The 25,431-nt window shown below is 41.7% G+C and overlaps 1 pseudogene; it reads left to right on the top strand.

Annotated features, from left to right (window-relative positions):
• Nucleotides 1-1,660: 1,660 nt before the first annotated feature.
• The window catches only part of LOC119061117 (40S ribosomal protein S6-like), a 73,098-nt pseudogene continuing 49,327 nt past the window's right edge, over nucleotides 1,661-25,431 (top strand).

Below are 25,431 nucleotides of genomic sequence, written 5' to 3'. Positions count from 1 at the left end.
CTCCAAGACAGGTCAAACATTAGTAGTAGAATCTCAGATATGCCACTAGACTGCTGGCTCCATGGCTCTGTGGAAGGAGGGCTCAGAAAATAGACAACGGTCTCTGCTTGTCCTGATGCCAGACATTTCAGCCTCTCCCACCAATGCCACTCTCAGTATGCCACTGGTGCCCTTCAGTGGCCACCCCAGTGCTGGAGCTCAGAGGAAGTGAGTCTGAGTATGTGAGACTGTGTATGGGTCCTTTAAAAGGAGCTACTTGGAGCGCCAGCAGGTTCTTCCACTGACTCATTCCCCACTGGGTCTTGCAGCCAGAAATTTTGGGAACTTATCTTCCTGACACTGGTACTCTGGGGGTGCTGATATGGGGCTGGGAATCCTTGTTCCCAAGATATCCCTCCCAAATTTTTATGCACCACATGTGGGTATGGGATCAGCCCATTCCGTGTCAGTGCCCCTCCTACCAGTCTGGATGCATGTGGTCTCTTTAGTTCCGTAGTTGTCAGACTTCCATTCAACTCAATTTCTGATAGTTCTGAGTGACAGTGCTTCTGTATTTTAGTTGTAACTTTGATGTGGTTGTGCTAAGAGGTGAGCCATGTCTGCCTGTGCCACCATCTTGACCAGAAATTGACCACATTTTGCAGTGAGCAAAATGGACAATTGAGCATGAAACAGCATTATTCTCACAGGAGAGTTTCAGTTGCCAGCATTTTAATTTACAACCATCCTTTACTTTTAGAAAATGACTCCAAACTGGTCAGCATTCCATACTGTCCTAATATGGCACTCCCAGTCTTCAGTTAAAATTATTACTAGACTCTGGCAAAGGGACAACATGACATTCTAATGTATGCTATAAATTCAACAAGTGATGGTATACATTAAACAAATGTTTGTCAAATGAATGACTGCAATTACTTCATGCCAGGCCCTGTGAGAGAGGCCACAACAAGCAAAATGCAGGCCCTGCCCTCCAACTTGTCGCAGTCTAGTGAGGAAGACAGGTGTGTAAACAAATTGTTACAGTGAGATTGCTGTCATAGAGAAAAGCAGACATATAATAAGACCTTTTTATTGCTAAAGTACAAGGAGCAAGGGGGCATGAGGCCCAGTCCACACAGAGACCAGGGTGTCAAGCTGAAGAGTTTGATCTTTATCAGGAAGGCAACACAGAGCCATGACAGAGTTTTAGGCTGAGGAGTCACATTATAAAGACTGCATTCTGGGAGGATCAGTTTGGCTGTGCAAGCAATAGCTTGGTTAAGGAAGATTGGGAGAATGTAGGCCAGCTGGGAGAACAATTCATGTTCAGATGATAGATGGTGACTTTCTGAACCAAGGGAGTAGCAGGAAGGGACAACAAGGAAGGTACATATGTAAGAGGTGTTTGGAAGGTACATGTGTGTGAGCTTAGTGACTGATCTGGTACAGGAGGTGAAGGGTAGGTATATGTCTAGGGGCTCCCCTGCTTTCTTGTTTCAGTAACAGGGTGCTTGGTGTCCTCTAACAAGAGAGGACACCCAAGTCGAAAAGTAGTTTGAAATGAGGAAAGAGAAGTAGGAATTGTGATTTGGACACGGTGAAGTCGAGGAGCTGAGAGGTAGCTGGATGTTCAAGGCAGCAGGAAACAAAATCAGGGGCAACAGGACTTGTCTGCTACATGACCTTGCGCAAGAGCCTCAGCCTCTGTCAGCCTCAAAGTCTTCATCTGAACAACGAAGGAGCAGATCTGTATGGGAGACTAGAGAGCGTGGAAGGTACCCCCTGGGATGCCAGTGGACCCTACAAACGAGGTTTCCTTCACACGAGAGGGAGGGAGAGTCCCAGACCCACCAAAACAATTCTTATGCTGTGCCACACAAAAGAGTGTTTGGGGCCACTCTTTCATCAGAAAGGGGCCCAAATGCCTGTTCCCAGGCCATTGAATCCAGACTGAAGATACACATCATTCAGGATGCCAAAGTATTTCTCACTTATACCTAACACTGTCACTGGCTCCCACCTGGCCCTCAGAACCCCAGACATTGCTTGCTCTTAGGTGCCATCTTTAAGGAGCCCCTGAAAGGTACTCTGGGAGCCCTCCCTCTCAGCAGCCGCAGGTAACACTGCTGGCAAGAGGAGCAGTGGTGGGCTCTGGATGACCTCTGTGAAGCTGGGTCTCAGCAGCCACCTGTAGCCCTCAGCACCTCCAGAACACAGCAGAAGTCATTCACATTCTTCACTGATTTATTATCAGAAGTCAGAAGACACTTTTATGTTTTAACAAATAGAGCTGAAACAATTGTATATCCATGAGCAAAAATAAAAGAACCAACCCGTACCTTGTATCATATATAACAATTAACTCCCAAAGGGTTATAAACCTAAGCATTAAACCTAACACTGCAAAATTCTGAAAGAAAACATAACAGAAAATATTTGCAACCTTGGGTTGGCAAAAAACAAACAAACAAACAAACAAACACTAAGGCAGATCAAAAAAAGCACAAACCATTTTTAAAATTTTCATAAGTTGGAATTTATCAAAGTGTAAAACATCTTACCTTCCAAAGGTATGGTTAAGGATATAAAAGATAAGCCATAGACTAGGAGAAAATATTGCAAAACACATAGGTAACAAAGGATTGGTGTCCAAAGGGTATAAAGAACTCTCTGAACTCAATAAGAAAACGAACAACATGATTTAAAAATGGGCAAAATACGGTGAAAACATATCTCACAAAAGTTGATATATTGACAGCAAATAAGAACATTAAAAGATGCTCAACACCAGCAGTCATTAGAGAAATGCAAATTAAAATCACAATATGATACCTCTACATACCTACTTTAATGGCTAATCTAAAGAGAAACAGGAGAGGAAAGGAAAGGGAAGGGAGGGGAGGGGAGGGAAGAAAATAGAAAAAGAAAACTGCCGATGTTAAGTGCTGGTGAGAACACAAAGCAACTGGGGCTCTCACTCACTGAAGATCTCACTCACTGGGATCCTCTCCTACTGAAGGTGAGAACTCAAAAAATGGCACAGCCGCTTTGAAAAACAGTCTGTAAGTCACATGGTAGGCGTACACTTAACATGTGATCTAGCAATTCTTCTAGGTGTACACTCAAAATTAATAAAAACACATGTTTACACAAAAACACATACAGGAATGTTTATAGTGACTTTTGTTCACAGTAGTAAAAAGCTGGAAAGAATCTATTCAACAAGTGAATGAACTTAAAACTTGTGACCATTTCTGCTTACTCCCATACCATTTATACCCATACTACTGAGCAATAAAGGGAGCAACCTCTGGATGCCTGCAGCAAGATGACCAACCTCAGATGCGTTGTGCTGAGTGAAGGAAACTGGACTCAAAGGGCCTGTTTCTAAGATTGTATTTATGAAGCCTCCTGGAAAATACAAAGCAATAGGACAGAACACAGATCAATAGTTGCCAGTAGGGGCTGGGGGTAGGAGCTTGATGGCTCAAGGGCACAAAGGAACTTCAAGACTGATAGAAATGGCCTACATCCTGATTGTGGTGGTGGTTACACACTATATGTATCTAAGTTCATAATACTACAAAACAGGTGAATTTCACTGTGTATACTGTATATCTCAAAAAACCTGACTTTAGGGGAAAACTACACCAAAAAGCACTTTTATGGGACTGTCCTTTTTGCTTCTAAGATAATGTGTTTATGTACATTGGTCACCAAACTGACCGTGTCATTTGAAAGTCAATTTTATACACTTCTTTGTACCAGAGGATGAACAGAGAATGGAGGTCTAAGAGACAAACTCCACATGGCTCATTTTCCTTAGTTTGTGCTTCCATTCTATGAAACCTTAGGTATGTGTGTGACTGTGCACGCATGCACACATGTACACACACAAGAATTTGGACCCAACAACCAGGAGCTGTCTTTACACCCCTCTCGTGCACTGCTATTGGAAATATACAGGCATTGTAGAGGGCAATTTGTATTAACAGCACTAAGCTGGCTCAAACACATTGACCATGAAATTTTATTCTAAAGAATCAGGCAAGTAAATATACAAAAATAGTAGTAAACATGGTAACCTACAAGGGTGATACTTTATAAGGGTATCAAAATGCCTGAAAGCACAGACTCAAGATAAAGCAGCTGGTCTGAATCAACTCTACCACTTCCTTACTAGCTGTGTGACCTTGAGGGGAGTTACTGAACCTCTCTGTTGCCACAGTTTCATTATCCGTGAAATGGGTATAATAATAGTACCTATGTGTTAGAGTGATTAGAGGATTAAGTCAGATGACATGGTAAAGCAATCAGCCCAGGTCCTGACCCATGATAAGCCTTCTAAAAATATTAGCTATCACTATGAGCTGAACTGTATACCTCAAAATTCAAATATTGAAGTCCTCACCCCCATTACCTCGGAATGTGACTATCTGGAGACAGGATCTTTAAAGAAGTAGGTAAATTAAAATGAGGTCATTAGGGTGGGCTCTAATCCAAGATGACCAGGGTCCTCATAAAGGAAATCCGGACACAGGCCCAAAGGAAAGCCACATGGACCCAGGGAGAAGGCAGCCATGTACAAGCCAAAGAGAGGCATCAGACAAAACCAACCCTGCAGACATCTTCACCTCAGACTTCTAGCCTTCGGAAATGTGAGGAAATAAATTCCTGTTGTTTAAGCCATCTGGTCTGTTGTGCTTTATTACAGCAGCCTAGCAAACAAATGCAGCTATTAAATCTCCAAACAGGGAAACTGGTCAAATACATTTTGTACAGTCATACCATGATGGCAGCCGTTAGAAACAACACTGTTGCCCTAGCCGGTGTAACTCGGTTGGTTGGCACATCCTCCCGTAAACTGAAAGTTGTCAGGTTCGACTCCTGGTCAGGGTACACGCCTGGGTTGCGTGTTCAGTCCCTGGTCTGGGCACATGGAAGACGCAACTGGATGGTGTTTCTCTCTCAGGTCATTGTTTCTCCCTCTCCTTCCCTTTCCCTCTCTCTGAAATCAAGGAGCATGTCTTCAGATGAGATTTATAGAAACATTCTTAGTATGTTTTGCTGATCTACCATAAAATATTATTAGAGTGAGAACAGGCCATAAAATCATACGTATAAAGTAACATTTTTATACATATGTACGCATAAGTAAATAAAATGTGGACAGAGTGTTTAACTTTGAGAGGGAAAGTCATGTAGCATTCCTTTCCTTTTTGCTTATTTGCATCTCTCAATTTTCTATCATGAAAAGAGATTACTTGCCCATTTAAAAAAAAAAAAAAGGAGAGAAAGAAAGAAAAAGAAATGTAGGTGCTTATGGAGCCAGTCACCGAGGTGGGTCAAAGGTGACTCTCTCAACAGGGACCCCCAGACGGGGGCTGGAGGAAGACAGAGTCGGTGTGTCCTCGCCTGACCTCTGTGCGGAAGGGTGTGGGGGGCAGTCTGTCCCCACTGGAAAAATACCAAATCAATCAGTTTGGGGGAATTCATTCTGACCAGAGATTCAAGTACATATTCAAAACAGAGCTATTTCTTATTTTCTCTTTCACTGCCACCAGCCTCTCCCTCCTCACGGTCCTGTCTTTCTGGAAAGCCCACAGGTTATAAACACAATGTGCCAGGCTCCAGGGGCCAGGAACTGCCTTCAAGACATTTAGATTTGCCCCTAGGATTAATGACTTCAAGAAGCCTTTGCCAGGAACTCTTCAAAGCTGGAAACAGAAGCCCTGAAGCATTAAATATAAATAAATACTTAGTCGATTGGTTTCTTCCTTGCTTTTCAAAGGGCAATTTACTTCCTGGATTATCATTACAGTAGTCTGCTCTCCGGAAACCAGGATTATTCAAGTGCCACGGCACAAGGTTGGGGCAAAAGGAAAAAAAAAAAAAAATCTAAAGATGCCTTGTTACACAGATTCACTTCCTGGTACTTAGCCTGCATCTGGAAGGGCAGAAGCAAAAGCCCGTATTGTTGTGTGTGCCCCTACGTGAGGCATGTTGTTTTCGAGTGCAGACCTGTATTTTTCTCCCTTTAAGGTATATTAATTCCATTTGAGAAAAAAGAAGCCTAGTTTCTCTGAAGTCAGAAAAACTAGTTAACAAGAAATCAACTGTCTCTATGGTGGGGTTTCAATTCAAATATTTAAGGAGCTTCTAGAATGTGCTAGAAACTGTGTGGAGGCTGTGGTGGGGGAAGGGCAGTGATACCAAGATAACTGGTGCTCACTGTCAAAAACTTTTCAGTCCCTTGCGGAAACATGAACAATATGAGGCAGAGGAAATAGTTGTCAAAACAGCACAGAGCCCCTGGGCTGTGACCTGTAGACTTTGCTGGCAAAGTTTGTGTGTGTAAGCCTGGAGATCTGCTTGGAAGAGAGGGCCCACATGGTCCTCAGTTCTCAAAGGGCGGTGGGACCCACGAGGTAAGTGACTATATGAATCATGGGTAGAAGACGCATTCTGAAACATCCCTTGCCTCTTACAGCATCTCGGTGGTAAAGTGAAGAATCACAAGGCAGGAGCATGGGGTGTGGAGTGTGGCTCTTCTATTCCATTCAATAGGAAGAGTTCTTCCACATTCTGGTATTTGTCTCTCACATTATCACCTCTCCACAGGTTGTCTCAGAGCTGGTAACATTAGGTTTTGCCCTCCAGTGTTAGTGTTGAAAGGCTCTGGGGAAGTTTTTAAAAGGTATTCCAGCTCTGGCTGGCATAGCTCAGTGGATTGAGTGTGGGCTGCAAACCAAAGGGTTGCCAGTTCGATTCCCAGTCAGGGCATATGCCTAGATTGCAGGCCAGGTTGCCAGTATGGTGTGCAGGAGAGGCAACCAAGGCAATCGCACATTGATATTTCTCTCCTTCTCTTCCCCTCTCTCTAAAAATGAATAAATAAAATCTTTTAAAAAAAAAGGTATTCCAGACCCCCATGGTAACCTCACTGGTAAGAGGCTAAGACCTTGAGACGCTGAGACCCTGCAGACCCAGGTAGAGAACTCTCCATTTGTTTGAATTCTGTTCAGTACAGTTGGAGTGTGTCTTTGCCATTATGTGCCATGCTTTAAAGCACAAAAGTGTGTTATGAAACTTAGAGAACTATGGGGTCATTCCCAGACCCAGAATTCTACATTCCCTCTTACCCTGCTCTACCTTTTTCCACATTTCCCACAGTACTTAACTCTATCTGGCATACTATGTAATTTTCTTATTTATTATATAGTTACTGTCTGTGTTCCCCTGCTAGCTTATCACCTCCATGAAGGAAAGAACCTTGGTTGGTTTATTCACTCATGGACGCCAAGTGTCTGCAATAATATCTGGCACATAGTAGGTACTCAATATATAAATGATAGCTATAACAAATGTATGTTATATATGGTAATCTAGGGAACACAGACATGGGATTCTGCCCACCAATAGTACTAGTTCTCCCTTTTAGCAAAATTGAAAATGTGCCTTCTATATGTCCACTCAAATTGCTAATTAAGGTGTTGGAGACAGTAGGGCTACAGGTGTACTGACGCATGTGCTCCAAGGAGAATGCACGAGGATGTGCGTGGTCACAAGGTTGGCCACAGCAGAAGATTACACACACCTGTCAATCAATAGTGGCCTGATACACTCATGTGATAGACTACTTTGCAGTCATTCTTTAAAAGAATTGAGGCAGATCTATAGGTAATTATACAACCTGATCACCAAGATGTGTCATTGCATTAAAGAATGGATTTCCCATGAAAAAGAACAAAATCTTAGATTTATAACAGCATGGATGGGCCTAGAGGATATTGTGCTAAGTGAAATAAGCCAGTAAGAGAAAGACAAGTACCATATGATTTCGCTCATATGTGGAATCTAAGTAATATAAATGAGCACACAAAACAGAAACAGAGTCATAAATACAGAGAACAGACTCATGGTAGGGGAGGAGGTGTTGGGGCTGGGAGGAAACGGCGAAGGGATTGAGAAGTAGACGGGTAGTTAGAAAATGGTCCTGGGAAACCGAGTCAAGAATATTGTGATGACTGTGTATGGTGGCAGGTGGGTACTGCAAATATCAGAGGAAACACTTCATGAAGTATACGATTGTCTAACCACTATGCTCTACACCTGAAGCCAGTGCAAAATAATATTGAAAAAATAATCATATATATTTTATATGATATATCTTATGTTACCTACACACACACACACATATCATTAAATTCTGCCCTTTGCAACAACATGGGTGGACCTTGAGAGCATTATGCTAAGTAAAATAAGGCAGACTAAAACAAATACAGGATGATCTCTCTTATCTGTGGAATCTAAGAGCAGGACTCACAGAAACACAGTAAAGAGATGGTCACCACCAGCTGGCGGCAGGAGAGCGGAGGAAGCAGGAAGGGGCCTATCAAAGGGTACAAACATCCAGTCACAAGACAAGTTCTCAGACCTAATGTACGGCAAGATGACTGCAGTTAACAATAGTGTATCATATGCTTTAAAGTTGTTAAGAGAGCAGACTTTAAATGTTCTCAAAACAAAATAAAGAAGCAGAGGTAATTATGGCAACTGAAGGAGGTGTTAACTAGCCTTACTGTGGCGACCATTTCACGACACACACGTATCAAATCATTATGTCGTACACCTTAAACCTACAGTAAACTACAGAAGGTTACATGTCAGTTAAATCTTAATAGAGCAGGAATGAGAATGGTAAGTGCATAACAACATTTATCATGCTTCCATCTTCTTTTTAATTCTGAAGGAATTTCTGTATCAGCCTTCCCCCTGCTTTTACTTTTGCTTTGGTTTTTTGTGGTGGAAACAATATTTATATAATGGGTTTATTTAGGGATAATTGAACAAATAAACATTAACTAAACACCACAATAAACCAAAGAGGTGCTAGAACCTTTCAATACACTATTTCCCTTAATCCTCGGACATAGTCATCACTATTCCTATTTCACGGCTGAAGAAGTTGAGACTTGGAGACTTGCCCAGCATCACACAGCTCCTGGATTCTACCAGAACTTACCCTCCATCCCAGCCCCTCTTGTGAAGAGCAGAGTTTGCCCCCGCACTTCTCCATGTCTCTGCTGGTACACAGACCATGCCAAGGGCACCGTGAACTGAAGCACCATGGACTTCAAGGTGTTCTGGCTTCCTGGCTTTGAGGCACCTGGTCAGCTCATCCTTTGTCCCCTGCAGAGGTGTGGAATGACAAGATATTGTCACAGACTTGTCAGAGAGCTGGAGTCTGTCTGTCACCTGCCCAGGAAATAGAGCCTCACAGACATGAACATCTATCTGCTCAGGTGACAAAACTGCCACCAGCCTTGAGATGGCACGCAGGAGACCTGGTGCCGGCTGTCCCACTGACCTCCCACCAGCAGTTGGATTTCCTCTCATACTGCAGGCTTGTAGAGAGGAGATATGCCCTGTCCCATCAGGGCAGCCCCAACATCAAGGGCGAGCTCTGTTATGTCTAAGACAGAAGGCTGGAATGAAGTTAATTTTATCATTTTAAGTGATTCAACTGTTTTAATAGAAAGAGGTGACCTTGGGTTGGTGGCGTCACAGATAGGGAATGCGGACAGCGACAGCAGATGGGTGACCTTGTTCTGCTTATTAACTCCTTTCCTTCCTCTCTGCCCCTCAACACCCCCTCCCTTGATTTCATTTTCAAGTCCAAGGTTTTAACACCGGCAGGGGAAGGAATAATTAGCACGGCCAAACCTTTGGAAAATGCTGCTTCAGGGCAATCCACATGTGCTCAGCTGATCACTGGCCTTCAAGCAGGGCCCGGCCAAACACCTCCCAATGCCAGGCTGGGCGGTGACCCCTCCAGGGGTGGAGGAGCAGGCCATCTCTGGGTGCAGGCTTGCTGTCTCGCTAAGGCTAAGGCGCTCCAGGCCATATGAACCCAGGTGGCTCAGGAAGTGAGGAAGTGCTAAGTCTCAGCCTACACTAATCCAATCCCATTCGACAAACATTTACTGAGTGTCTGTTAAGTACCAAATTCTATGCTAGGAGCTGGTGATGGGAATTTGAGTGAGACCCGTCCCTACCTCCCACCAAAGAAACAACCTGTGAATGCTTGAGTTGACAGAGCCCAATGGGTGATCTGCTAAGGGACCAGAAGGAAATTATTGGGACAAATTAAGAACAAGAAACGAACTCAAGCAGCCAAATTGAAGGGACCACTTGGCCCTGGGAAACCCAGGGTCTGTTTGCTCAGATAATAGGGAAAGAACTGTACAGGTGAGAACTTGGGAGTCTTGGAGGGTTTAAGTTCTATATTGTAAGTATTCTATTCCCTATCCCCTTAGGGACGTCTATATTTCTCATCTGGTAGGTACTAATTTGTGGTTTGGAAACACATTTTCCTGAGATAAATGTCCTGTGACTGGGCATATGTATGTGTGTGTGCATGAACACGTATGTTGTTCATATGCTCGAAAACATACTATCTCTAGCCAGTTTCATCTCTGACTTACACCACAAGAAGATTATTCACTTCATACTCCCATTAATTCTAGCCATTGTGTAAAGTTTTGAGGGTTTTGTACCTGACATTTTAAAAACACGAGATGACTTCAGTGGCTTATATGTGAGGAGATTATGATGTACTCTAAATGTATTTTTCTAGAAATGATCATGTCCCACGGGTAAATGTAATAATTTTTTAAGTTGTCATTGGGGTAAACCCCTGCAACCTTGCAAAGAATGGAATTTTATTTATTTGGCATTATTAGTTTACAACCCATTGCACACAGTACCTGCACAAAAACGTTTAAAACTTTGTTTTAGTTACACTGTGCCTTCTAAAACAGAGAATGGAAAACAGAGTGTGCTGAACATCCCCCGATGACTCAGGGCAGTATGAAGTGCATGATGATTGCACCTGAAGCTGTGCAACATGGTGTCTCCACGTGCTATTCAAGTGCATCAAACAGCTTTTCTTCACACTGACACTGGATTTATTATTTTTAAGTGTATGCTTACATTCTTTATCATTTTTTCCCTCCTTCCCTCAATGCTAGGCTATAACTTTTAAAAATGGCTTTTAGAATTCTAATTTATAGCATCTATTTTGCTGCTGATATTATAATAACAACATTTCTAATATTAACTGCTATTTAACTGGCAGTTACCACACACCCGGCACTGTGCTAAGCATTTCAGAAATATTTCTTTGATTAGTCCTTGGAAGTCCCCTGTGAAGCAGGTACTGTTGTTATCCTCCATGTACAGACGAGGGCTTGGAGTTTCAGAGAGAGAACCAACCGGCCCTTCTTCACACAGTGGGAGGCAAGAGGAGAAGCCACGTGTCCACAGTCAGAGCTCATGCTGCTGACGACTCTGCTGTGCTGGTTTCTGCTCCGGCCTGGTCCACTAGACAATCAAACTCAGTTTCAAAGGTCTGTAAAAGGAGAGTTCCTAGGCTCCAAGTGAGAATCTATGAAGCTCTCCAATTTATAAAGTCCCTGAGCTTTAGCTGATTTTTTTTTCTTCTCTGACTTCTTTGTCTTCATGCATAGTTCAAATAGCTAAGATTGCTGGGAAAGGGAAGCTGGTTAATAAAGTCATTTTTTTTCTGTAATAATACCTTGCTTTTATATAGCACCTATTCTAGAATTTGTTCAGAAATCCACATATTAAGGGCCTTATTTATCTTTACAACATGTCTGTGATAAGCGCTTGTTAGTAGGCATTATTATCAAAGTTGAATAACTTTTTAAATGAAGTTAGAGAGACCCAGATGCCAGTGAGAATGCACATGGTGCTCAGGCTGACCCCAGTATCTGCTGACCCCAGCATCTCCCGACTCATTGTCTTGTCCCACACTTGGCCCGCACAAGCCTGAGATCTGCTCGGATACCATTAGACAAATATTTGCTCTCCTTTTCTGTTCATTTTCACTTTTTTCCCATTGCTTCCACATGGCCTGTTGACAACGTGTGAGGCCCCCTGCCAGGTACCAAAGGCAGGGTTCCTGCCTTCCACTCCATGAGCGCAGCTGCAGTAAAGCCAGAAGGCGGTGCATGCAAACTTGGTGCATGTGCTGATCATACATACGTATGATCGTTGCCTTTTCAGCAAAAGACTATTCCATCCTTCCAGTTTCTCAGACCAAGTCCTTTGAAGTCCTGTCTTACTCTCATAAGCCACATCTATTCCATCAGAAAATTCTGTCAATCCTATCCTTCAAAATATATCCAGAATCTAAGGCCTTCTTATGATGTCCATGGTCACCACCTGGTCCAAGCTATCATCACCCCCCTGTGTTATGGCAACAGGCTCCCCTGCGCCACTCACACCCACCTCCAGAGTGTTCTTCAATAGCCAGAGCAGTTCTCTTAAGAGTTAAGTCAGACCATGTTACTCCTCCATGCCAAACCTTCCCATGGCCCCAGTTTATGTGGAACAAAAGACAAAGGCCTTCTGAAGACCTGCCCCCCCCCACATTTTTGTGGGTTTTTTTTCTTTCTTTCTTTCTTTCTTTCTTTTTTTAATACCAAACTTCTGACCTGAAAATGAACACTGGAAACTGTGAAGAGCTGCCCAGAGGCCCTCAGAGGCCTCGGCAGTGCTGGGCTCTTCTCTGACACCCAGCAAGGTGGCCAGACTGGCCCCCACCCTGGCCATTGGAGGGCTCCCTTCCCTTGAGCTGGTGTGCTTTCCCAGCCGGTACCCCCCTGCCTCCTGTCCCCTGCGGGCCACAGCAAACACTGATGGCTATAGTAAGGACACACTTTTCTATTTGCTATAGGTGGCAGAATGCCCAGGGTCAGCCCAGCACTGGCATTTTGGGGAGAAATTTTGAACTGGAGAGACACCTAGAGAAAAGGGGGACATGGAAATCCCTGTGAGCTTTACCACTTATCCTTTGAAGCAGGCTGGAAATAGGCATCGTTAACAGGAGGGCCGAGGGCTGGCTCAGGCAGAAACAAAGCCAAATCAGAGAAACAGAGCCAGTCATCTCGCTGGGGGCTCCTTCATAGGACAGCCCCCACCAGGGGTCAACATCTGGGTGCCCGGGCAGCTTTCTGCCTGCCAAGGCCAAGTTCCTTCTCCTGCCTCAACAGTCTCAGTGTCCAGGGTTAGGAAGGGGTTGGTCAGCCAGCAGACCAGGTGTTCTCCAGTTTTATTAACTGGCCATGTCCACAGTGCCTGGCATACTGTGGGAGCTCTGTGCATGCCTGCTTGTGGAAGGAGTGACGTAAAGCTGGCTCCACTTCCTGCCTCCCTGATTTGACCCCCTTTCCTTTTGATTAGGGGCCCAGGGGCCCCACACCCTCTGTGTTCTCCAGGCCCATTCCTCTGGCTGTGCAAACGACCATTTCCCTTTCTTGCCTTCCTGTCCTTTTGGAGGGACAAAGAGGCTTGCTCCCAGAAACACTGTCTCCTGGAGTCAGGAGAATTCCTGGAATGGGCAGGGCCTCTGGCTGAAAGAGAAAGGAGGACTCTAGGTAAAGGCAGAGGGGAGCAGGAGCAGATCAAAGAGAGCCTGGACAGGGTCAGGAGTAGGGAGTGCTGGCAGGGAGACAAATGAGGCTCCCAGAGGGGTCAGCCCAGGGACAGGCGTGCCTACACTCAGATGCATGGTGACAGGCAGGAGCACCACTGATCATTGCGAAGAGACAATAGATGGAAAAGATAAGGGAAGGTGTAAATTAATGGAGAAAAGGAGCACCAGAGATAAGCATGTCTCCCTGTAATTAAAAACGTATAGCCTTGCCATCTCCAAGGTTGATGGTGTCCCAGACTGTCCGGTGTCTGAGCTGGGGTGGGAGCTTAGGCCCAGTAGGCGCAGAAATTGAGCTAGTTAATGATTAGCTCCCAGCTGAAGGTTTAAAAGCTGACTCATCTTCGCCCCAGCCCCTGGCAGGAGGCGCGCAGAGCCAAAGTTCCGAGAGACTAGAGGAGTGACTTGCCCAACTCAGGAAGAGCCAGTGGAAACCGCGGGCTTCTGAAAAGGTTCCTCACTTCTGAGGCGAGGCAGCCAGGGTAGGGCCCTCTCACTCTTCAGGTTCTTGTTTGGTCATTGATGGTGTTAGCAGTGGTGCTTGTCTTTCATTTTGGTTCTGAAATTCTAAGCTCTATCTCAAATACTGATTGCTTTTGAACTTGCTCTTACCAATCACACAACCAAAAAGGGTGCTTGATGGAACTTCTGGCACAATTTATCTGCCGACAGTCAGAGCTAATTAAATAGCAGAATGGGAGAAACAATACATTCTAGAGTCGGGCTGGCTGGGGTCATGTCCTGCCTTGTCCACTTGCTACCCGTGTGACTTGGGACATGACACTTGACCTTTCATAGGGTGTTGGGTGTACCTGGCCATAGTAAGTAGTGGACAAATGTTAGCTATTATCATCATCATTATTGTCATCGCTGTCGTCATTTTAATTATTATTATCTCTTCCCCACAACCTGGGAGCAACGCTCTGAAATAAATGTGGACCTCTTTTCAAAAGTCCCATTTCACATCTGAGCACTTTGGAGCACTCCCACCCCTCAGCACAGATGCCTGGTCTCCTAGGACGGCCACGTCAGAGGACAATACAAAGAAACCAATAACTTGGAAGTAAGATGTGAGGGCTGGGGGAGGTGATTCCAGGCTCCCCCGCATCCCGTCTATGAATTCCTGTACCCTCCTACTCACTCCTCACATTCAGTCCTTCTCACACCCTGTCTAGTCCACCTCCGAACAAACCCTGACTCCTCTTACTTCTCACCATCCCCCCGCTGCCCCCGCACCAGTCAAAGCCACCACCACCCCCAACCTGACTATTGCAACAGCCCCCCAGCTATCTCCCATACTTTCACTCCTACCAGCACCCCCAATCTCTTTTACACACAGTATATACACAGTGATGTTTAAAAGTTATTACTATAGAAACTATGAAATTCTTCTACATAAAATTCCTCCCTTCCCTCCTGCCACCAATGGCTTTCCATTGCACTTCAGATGAAATGCCAAGTTCTCGGCTGGCTTAAAAAACCCTGTATGACTGGCCCAGGCCCATCTCTACAGGCTCCTCAGGAGCCACGCTCCTCCTTGTCTGCAGTACTTCAGCTTCGCTGGCCCCTTTCGGTTCTTCAAACCCTTTGGCATCTTCAAAGGACTGACTCCTTTTCAAGTCTTAGTGTCAATGGCATTTCTTTAGGAAAGCCTTTCTGGCCACCCACAACTACCCCTTTTTACAGCATTGTAAATGCTCTCTTTCAAAGCATTGTATTAATTTTCTCCATTGTGTTTATTTCAATAATTAGATATTTACTTGTTTGTTAACCTTTTTTTTGTCTCTGTTACCATGCTGCACCCAATGGGAAGACAGAAGCCTTGCACAGATGACAAAGTGCTAAAGAATATGAATAATTTGATCTCCAGTACTTTGGGATCCTGGGCCCAGGTGAGGGGCCAGGCAGGGGAGGAAGGGAGGAAATGAAGAGAAGGAGGAGAGTGAGAAATACAATTTCAAAAATTTGATTCCAAGATGACAGAAGAAAGACATTTCTGTTCTCTTCTTCTCTCAAAATATTTCTTTAAAAATTCTGAAACAATAAAAACCAAAAACTAACACAAAATTCAAATTCAGTGAAACTAAAAGATTGTTAACCTCAAACAGGAATATAGAAAGAGCAAAAGTTGATGAGAAAATGGCAAGTGACTTGGCATGAAGGAGGAAGGTCAAACCCAAATACGCTGCAGGGTATGGTGTATGAGATATGCAGTGATCCCATTAATTTTGTAAAACCCTGCAAATGCTCAAGCACTAATACAGTTAAGGCAGCAGTTAACGCAGAAGACAGGGCTAACAGAGTGGTGCTGAGCACAGAGGGATTTCTTGGAAGTCTGTGTAAGAAGCAGGCAGTACCCTACCTTGACACTGCACAGCCAGGCAAATACTCCTCACCATCACCATTCCTCTACCCGATACTTCCCCGTGATCAAACGAAAAAGGTGTTCTTTGGAGAGGTCAAACTAGAGAGGCCCCATCTAGGAAGTTCTACTTACACATACAAGGTCTAAGGAATTCCAGAAATATATTAAAAAATACAGTGGAAGTGTTATGAACAGAATTGTATCTCCTCAATATTCATATGTTGCAGTCCCAACCACAGTATTTCAGAATGTAATTATGTTCAGAGATGAGATCTTTAAAGAGGTGATTAAATGAGGTAACTATGTTAGAGATCCTAATATAATCCAATACGATTGGTGTACTTATAAGAGGAAGAGACACCAGGGATGCGCATGCACTGAGGGAGGGAGGGAGCGGGAAAAGGAGGAAGGAAGGAAAAGAGAGAGAGAAAGTAAGAAAGAAAGAAAATTGGTGAATCAAGTGGACCCACATTATTTAGAACTATAAAAATAGAAGACAAGCTTCCAGTTTGATCACAATTGAATAATACATTTTATACTTTATAACCTTAAGCAACTATAAAACTAAACTAAATATACGAAGCAACTCTTTTAGGCATTGAAAAATAGCATAAAGATGTGGCCCTTGAAGAAGGAAAATCCACAAAGTGAGCCCCACACTCGTCCCAGCTTTCTACTTGGAGTACCTTCCAAGGAAAGGGAAGCAGAGCCAAATAGAAAACAACAATCTCTTCTGGGTGAAGAAAACAAACTGGAATATGGGGCTGCTGAAGCAACTAGAATTTGAATGGATGTGTTATGGAGATAACTGCAGAGAGGAATTGCCATAAATCTGCAAAGGGATCTCTTTGAGTCTTCAGCTAAATACTAAGTAGTACATGCACAGAGTGAGATTGTGCAACATATAGCAGTTTTATTTGGGGGGAGAGGTATGTCAAGTGATCAAAGAGATTCTAGAGATTAGACTGTGCTGAGAAAACTGGAGTTCTTTCTTTTTTGTTGAGTTTATTGGGGTGACATTGGTTAACAAAATTATATAGGTTTCCGTTGGGAAAACTGGAGCTCTAACCAGCCAGAGAGATGTTATTGAATATCCTAAGAATTCAGCTGAGACTCCAGAAAGAGCACACAGTTGGAAAAATGGCTACTCTCTCCTAAGAGTAGAGGCTTGGCTTAGACCTACCCTAACAAAAATTTAAACTAAGACTTAATATGATCCAACTAATCCACAAAGAAACTAATCGCTTTCCAGAACAAAATTCAATAGATTTAAAAATAAAATAAATATAGACTATCGTAAATAGAGTCCATAGGGTTCAGTAAACCATCAAAAATGAGTTCCTATGTAAAAAGGCATGAAAGTGTGGCAGATTCCCTGGGGGCGGGGAGGGATGTCTATATAAACAGATTAAGAGATGACACATGTCGGAACTGGCAGACAAACACTTTAAAACAGCTATGGCACATATAAGTGATTTTCAGCTGGTGTGCCGCAAGAGTTTAAAACGCACAATACCTGACTATTCAGTCAAAGCACTGACCTCTTTTCCCCTAGAGTGCCAAATTTTAAAGAATGACAATAGGCAACACAACAATGCCTGACCAGTGTAAATTAATCAAAACTATAGGTATTTTACATCAGCTAGGCAAAATCTATATTTTGGGGTGTGCTGCAGAATTTTAGTAATCAGCTTATGTGTGCCATGAGTTAAAAAGGATGAAAATCACCTATATATATTAAACATTATAAAAAAAAAGATGGACATGATGAATGAACAGATAAGTGGTAGAAATCACAGCATAAAAATTAAAACTAGCCCTGGCTGTTGTGTCTCAGTGGGTTGGTGTCTGTGAAATGAAAGGTCATGGATTTGATTCTCAGTCAGGGCATATGCCTAGGTTGCTACTATGGTCCTGGGTTGGGACAAATACAAGAGACAATAGATAGATATTTTTTCCCCACATTGATGTTTCTCCCTCTCTCTTTCTTCCTCCCTTCCCTTCTCTCTAAAAATAAAGAAAATCTTTTTTGTTCAGCCAAAAATGCTATACTCTAAAAAAATTAGTATCAGTTATGAAATGGAAAGTTCAATGAATGAGCTAATAGCATATTGGAAACTATGAAATAAAACATTAGTGAATTTGAAGACAGCCCAATATAAACTTTCATTTCAAAACAGAGAAAAAAACACCTAACAAGCATAAAAAAAAAAAACTTCAATGACTTGTGGAACAATCTCAAATGATCCAACCTATAGGTAATTGGAGACTCAGCTATAACAGATATATCAGGAGAGAAAAGAAATTTAAATCTAGAATGGCCAAAAATTTTCTAAATTTGATGAAAAAGTCAGCCTACATATTCAAGAATCTCTAAAACCCCAACCAGGATACAAACAAAGAAAATTATACTTAGGTACATTGTGAACTTGCTGCAAACTCAAGATAAAGAGAAAAATCTTCAAAGCAGCTAAACAGAGGGAGAATATACACAAAGGAATGAAAATTCTTGTAAGCAAGTGAGCCCAGAGACAATGCAATGGCATAAAGTGCTGAATAGCAAAACCTGACAATGCATAATTTTATATCCAGTGAAATGTATTTAAAAATATATGCAAATAAAGACATTTTCAAACAATTGCTGAGACAATTTATGATCAGCAGAGTTATACTACAAGAAATATAAAAAGTTCTTGAGGTGAAGAGAAATGATACAGATGGAAACAGGTCTAGACTGAGGAATGAAAAGCTCTGAAACTGGTGACTCTGAAAAACTTATGTGTGGATAAATATAAAATACCTACCCTTAATTTTTTGAGATACCACATCCAACTAATTTTTATTAGTTTATTGTTATAATTGTCCTATTTTGTAATTAATTATTATTATTAATAATATCTTACTGTGCCAAATTTATAAATTAAATTTCATCATAGGCATATACATATAAGAAAAGGAACATAGTGTATGCAGGGTTGCACACCATCCATGGTTTCAGGCACCCACTGATGGTTTTGCAACATATTCCATGTGGATACATGGGGACTACCGTATTTTCCTATTATTGCTCCTGCCGCATTTCAGCTAGGTTATAGAATAGTCATTTGTGCACTCATTGGAATCCTTGTGGTCTTTTGTGTCTGGCTTCCTTCACTTAACATAATGCTTTCGAGGTTCATCTACGTTGTACTTCATGGAGCAATATTTCATTCCTTTATATGGCTGAATAATATTCCAATGTATGGATATACCTCATTTAATTTATCCATTCCTCATTTGATGGGTAATTGGGTTGCTTCTAATTTTGGACTACTATACTTACATGAACATTTGTGTACAAGTGTAGTATGAATGTGTACAAATTTATTTTTCAGTTTTCTTGGACAAATACCTAGCAGCGAAATTGCTGGGTTATATTGTTACTCTATATTTTGATTTGTAAGGGACAGCAAATTTTCCAATTGAACTATTTTATATTTTTACCAGCAACATATGAAGACTCCAGTTTCTCCATATCCTTATCAACATTTGTTATTGTCCTTCTGTTTTTGCTATAACCATTCCAGTAGGTATGAGATTGTATGCTACTGAGGTTTTCATTTGCATTTCCCTGATGGTAAGTGATGTCGAGCATTTTTTCATGGCATTCACTTTTAAATGTGTAGTAACAGTTGAGCATCATAGAGCAAATGGGAACCTATTTGGTTCAAGGATAGAGTTCTGTGTCCATACTTTGGATAAAACTGTTGATCACTTGCTTTTCATTTCCGCTGATATATCTAGAACGTGGAGTTTCTGTCATATAATTACTGTGTGGCTCCATTCCCACTTGAATTAGTGTTTTCTGGAATGGAGAGGGTATAACCCTCCGGAGGTGATAGTTCTGCTAGGACCTCGGTGAGCCACGGCGCTAATACCAGAGGCATAACTGGTGCCTGAACACTGTGGTCGTGGTAAGGCTTTACACATACTTCATTATTTAAAGCATATTAGCAATTTTCATTTGCTTTAAGTTCATGATGACTATGAAGATCAAGCCAGCACCATAATCAGCAATCTACAATGTGTGGCGGTCCTTTTCTATGAAATACCTGAAGACGACCGCCAAGAGATCTGGTTTACAGAGAAGCTGTCAAGGCCTATTGTGTCCCACTGCTCTGTCATATTTAGTGTACTCAGTCCCCAGATTTCAGAGCAAGTGTTGGTATGGTGGCACATTAAATATTACAATTTTAAGTGGTGATGGCTTTCTTGAACTCATCTAATCGTCCTGTTTTCTTTAGCTTCTTCACCAAACTTTTCATTGCTTTCTCATACCACTCTTCATCCTGTCCACTCTCCTCTCCTTCACCTGCTCCTCCAGATTCACCAGCTGATCTCTTCCATCCCAGCAGTCTCTTCCCAACTGGTGGAGTGAATGGCAAGATGAAGGACATGGTCTTACGAAAGGCAGCAATCCACACTAAGACAGCATCCTCCTTTATCTAACCTGGACTGAGGCTCCAGGTCCCACTCTTTCAGAACTGGGGGTCTGGGACCTTCCAAATGGGTTGAGGGACTGGGAGGGAAGTGGGGAATGGGCAACTGGAGGCAGCACTGAAAATATTCTTGGAGACTTTTCCTCACTTTTATATTTATGTAAAAGACAATTAGCATTTAATATAAAAATAGTGACAATGTGTTGTGAGTTTATAGCATATGTAGAAGTCAAATATATGCCATTATGTGCAGTAAATGTCATATATTTAGAAGGAGGGTAATAAAGGGAAGTTTACTACTATTGTAAAATTCTTACATTTTACATAAAGTAGTATAATGTTAACTTAAGACAGACATAAATTAATGTTGCCTAACAACCACCAAAAATAAAACAAAGACTTTGAAGTAAAACTCTTATAGAGGAGACAAAGTGGAATTTTAAAAAATATACTGGATTACTCCGGAAGAAGTCAGAAAAGAAGGATAAGAATAACAAAGAATAAATGGGGCAATTGAAAACAAACAGTGGATATTGGTCTTAATCTAAACAAATCAAATAATTACATCAAATATAAATAAACTAAACATTTTAATTAAAATGCAGAGATTAACAAACTAAATTGAAAACATAAGACTAATTGTTTGTTAGGGAATATTACTCAGCCATAAATGAAAGAAATCTTATTACTTGCGACAACATGGATGAAGCTAGGAAGGGATTAGGATAAGTGAAATAAGTCAGACAGAGAAAGACAAATACCATAGGATTTCACTTATCTGTGGAATCTAAACAGCACAATAAATGAACAGACAAAATAGGAACAGACTGATAGATACAAAGATAAACTGATGGTTTTCAGAGGGGAGGAGGGTTGGGATACTGGGTGAAAAAGGTAAGGGAATTAAGAATTACAAATTAAGCCCTGGCTGGTGTAGCTCAGTGGATTGAGCATGGGCCTGTGAACCAGAGGATCGCGGTTCGATTCCCAGTCAGGGCACAAGCCTGGGTTGCAGGTGGATTCCCTGCAGGCCAGTTCCCTGCAGGGGATGCACTAGAGGCAACCATACATTGATGTTTCTCTCCCTCTCTCCTTCCCATCTAAAGATAAATAAATAAATTAAAAAAAAAAAGAATTACAAATTAGCAGTCAGAGAATAGTCATGTAAAATACAGTAAAGTACAGTTTAGGGACATAGTCAATTGATACTGTAACAACTATGTACAGTGCCAGGTGGGTACTCGAAATATTGGGAGACCACTTTGTAAAGTATACGATTGTCTAACCTCTATGCTGCACACCTGAAACTAACACAAAATAATGTTGAATGTAAAACATAATTTAAGAATTTTATAAAGACTCATTATATGCTGTTTACAAAATAGATATAAAATACAGAAATAAGATATAATCACCAGAATAAAGAGCAGAAAGAACAGAAAGTGATATGAGGAAGAAAAAGAAACTTTTGGTTCTTAATATAAACCTTTTTTTAAATATTATTTGTGCTCTTAAACCACTTTCTTTTTTTTTAATTTTTATTTACTTATTTTTCAAGTACAGTTTTCTGTCTATTTGTCCCATCCCAGCCCACCCCACCCCATGCTCCCCACCTCCCTCCCATTTCCACCCCCCTTAGTTCTTGTCCTTGTGTCCTTCATACTTGTTCCTCCAAATCCCTCCCCTTTTTTCCTCTTAAATTCCATTCCCTCTCCCCTCTGGTCACTGTCCCCTTGTTCTCTATTTCAGTGTCTTTGTTTTTATCCTGCTTGCTTGTTTGTTTTGTTGTTTAGCTTCCTGTTAAAGGTGAGATCATATGGTATTTGTCTTTCAACACCTGGCCTATTTCACTCAGCATAATGCTTTCCAGTTCCATCCATGCTGTTGCAAAGGGTAGTAGTTCCTTCTTTCTCTCTGCTGCATAGAATTTCATTGTGTATATGTACCACAGTTTTTTGATCAATTCATTTACTGATGGGCACCTAGGTTGCTTCCAACTCTTGGCTATTGTAAATTGTGCTGCTATGAACATTGTGGTCCATAGGTTCTTTGAAATTGATGTTTTAGGATTCTTAGGATATAATCCCAGCAGTGGAATTGCTGGGTCAAAATGCAGGTCAATTTTTATTTTTCTGAGAAAATTCCATACTGTTTTCCATAATGGTTGCACCAGTCTGCAATCCCACCAACAGTGAACTAGGGTCCCCTTTTCCCCACACCCTCTCCAACATTTGTTGTTTGTTGCTTTATGATAGCCATCCTGACTGGTGTAAAGTGGTATCTCATTGTGGTTTTAATTTGCATCTCTCTGATGGCTAGCGATATTGAGCATCTTTTCATGTGTCCTTTTCATGTGTCTCTGGATCCTCCGTATGTCCTCCTTGGTGAAGTGTCTGTTCAAGTCCTTTGCCCATTTTTAATTGGGTTGGTCGTCTTCTTAAAGTGTGTCGTGTAAGTTCTTTGTATATTTTGGAGATTAAACCTTTGTCTGTGGTATCATTGGCAAATATATTCTCCCATACAGTTGGTTGTCTTGCTAATTTAATACTGTTTTCTTTAGCCATGCAGAAGCTTTTTATTTTGATGAGATCCCATTTGTTTATTCTTTCCTTTATATTCCTTGCTCTAGGGGACATATCAGTAAATATGCTGCTGCTTGAAATATCTGAGATTTTCCTGCCAATGTTCTCCTCTAGGACTTTAATGGTGTCATGGCTTACATTTAAGTCTTTTATCCACCTTGAATTTATTTTGGTGTATGGTGTAAGTCGGTGCTCAAGTTTCATTTTTTTGCATGTAGCTGTCCAGTTCTCCCAACACCATTTGTTAAAGAGGCTATCTTTACTCCATTTTATGTTACTGCCCCCTTTGTCGAATGTTAATTGACTGTAGAGGGTTGGGTTGATTTCTGGGCTCTCTGTTCTATTCCATGGGTCTATGTGCCTGTTTTTATGCCAGTACCAGGCTGTTTTGATTACAGTGGCCTTGTAATACAATTTGATATCAGGTATTGTGATCCCTCCTACTTTTAAAACCACTTTCTTATAATGCTGTAAAAATACTTTTAGCAACTGAAGATTTTTTTTCTGGGAACACTTTAAAAGTTGAATCTCACTCATAATAATTTTTTGAGGTGTTTAAAAATTGTAATGGGATACAAAAGCAAAGGAATAAAATTATTCTACCCAGAAAGGTAGGTGGATTATAATCATATTATTTGCTCACAATTTTTAGGTAGAAAAGTTGAAATACAAGCTAATAGAATGACCTCACCAGAAGTACATAAACCCCAAAACAGAAATCAAGAATGTTTCTTCTCCAGGTCCTCAAGCCAGCCAGAATCCAGTGGGGTTCAGGCTATAGTCAAAGGTGTTCTTAACTAAGCCCCCAGCTCCTCTAGTGATGGTGATGTCTTACAGACTTTAGAGCATCAAACAGTTTTTGAATACCCATTGTATACACAAGACTCTAAGCTAGGCATTCCCTGGGGACACAAAGTACAAGACACACATTAGAGAGGGTTTTTATCAGTGTCATTCATCTATCTTTTACCTCAGTGACACAAACTATGGTAAATTCTTTTGATATAGTAAATTGCTCCATTAACGTCCCCTAAACAATCCTGCACCCCTGTGTCTGAATCCTCATATGAGCTCCTTCTACATTGACTCTATGCTTGGACAAGGGCTCTGCTATGGCCAAGGGTACATTGACAAACAAAATGTAAGCAGAGGCTTGAAATGTGCTTGAGCACTGAGACTTGCACCCTCTCTTTTGGAACACAGTAGCATATGAATAATCCCAGAATAACTTGCTGGAGATACAGGACTCAATCCCCAACCAGCCCTAACCCTGTGATATGTGAGTGCGGCTATCTCAGACAATATAGCTCCAGCCAAGCTGGTGAGTCAGCCTAGGGGAGATCAGCAGAAGAACTTCCCTACTGATCCGGCAAAAATCATTGATGCCCAGAATTGTGAGTAAATAAAATGATGGCTGTGACCTGGCCAGTGTGGCTCACTTGGTTGGAGTGTCATCCTATAAACTGAAAGGTCACGGGCTCAATTCCCAGTCAGGGCACCTGCCTAGATTGCAGGTTTGGTCTCCAGTTGGGGTGCATATAAGAGTCAACTGATCAGTATTTCTCTCTCCCATTGATGTCTCTCTCCCTCTCTCTCTCTCCCTCTTTTTCCCCTTCTCTAAAAATCACTAAGCATTGTCCTTGGGTGAGGAAAAAAAAATGAAGGCATTTTAGGCCAATAAATTTGGCTGGTTGGCTCTGCCACGAGAGTTAACTGATACAAGTAGGGTGTCCTGCCCGTCACTGCAATCTAACAGCATTCTTCAGAGTCTCATCTTTTCTCTTAGAAGATTCTTCATAAAACAAAGACACATGTGACTCCCACAGCAGTTTTGTAGCACCTTCAAACCTTCCTAACTTGGATGCAAACTGTCCTCCTACAGTGCCTAATGGGGTCTGAATAGTAGGACCCAGTTTCTGATTTTTAAATCTTTTTAAAGTTTCATTTAATTTTTGAATGGGTAATGTATGAACATGTTGAAAAACATGTTCAAAGGCAGAACCATTGAGCAATACATAAGCACACACATACAGGAATTTGTTATGTGCAATTGTGGGAGCTAGTCATGTAGTCTCTGTAGGACTGTCTGTAGGTCTACTCCAACCTGAACAGACAGGAAAGGGAATTCTGGGAAATTTAGTTCAGCCTACGCAAATTGATACATGACAAAGCTGCCACCCAATCATAAAGATTTTCCCTGGAAAATGTCTCCCTACTTTCCTATTCTCTCAATTTTCCTCCCCCAAACAACCAGTTATCAGTATCAGTTTCTTGTGTTTTCTCTCTGAAATATTCTATGCACACATAGTTTATACAACATCTAGTACTCAGTGTATTTTACACAAAAGGTCACATACTACACTCATTGATCAACACCTTGCTTTTCTGTGTAACTAAACAATACATCTTAGAAATTTTTTCATATCAATATAGCAAAGTTTGCTTTTTTTGGTTTCACAACTGCATAATATTTTACTGTGTGAATGTACCATGATTTGTTTAACT

This window comes from Artibeus jamaicensis, unplaced genomic scaffold (genome assembly GCF_021234435.1).
Source record: "Artibeus jamaicensis isolate MK-2021 breed Jamaican fruit bat unplaced genomic scaffold, CSHL_Jam_final contig_354, whole genome shotgun sequence".
NCBI lineage: Eukaryota > Metazoa > Chordata > Mammalia > Chiroptera > Phyllostomidae > Artibeus > Artibeus jamaicensis.
The sequence above is the reverse complement of the archived record's forward strand: the minus strand, read 5'-3'. Positions and strand labels throughout refer to the sequence as shown.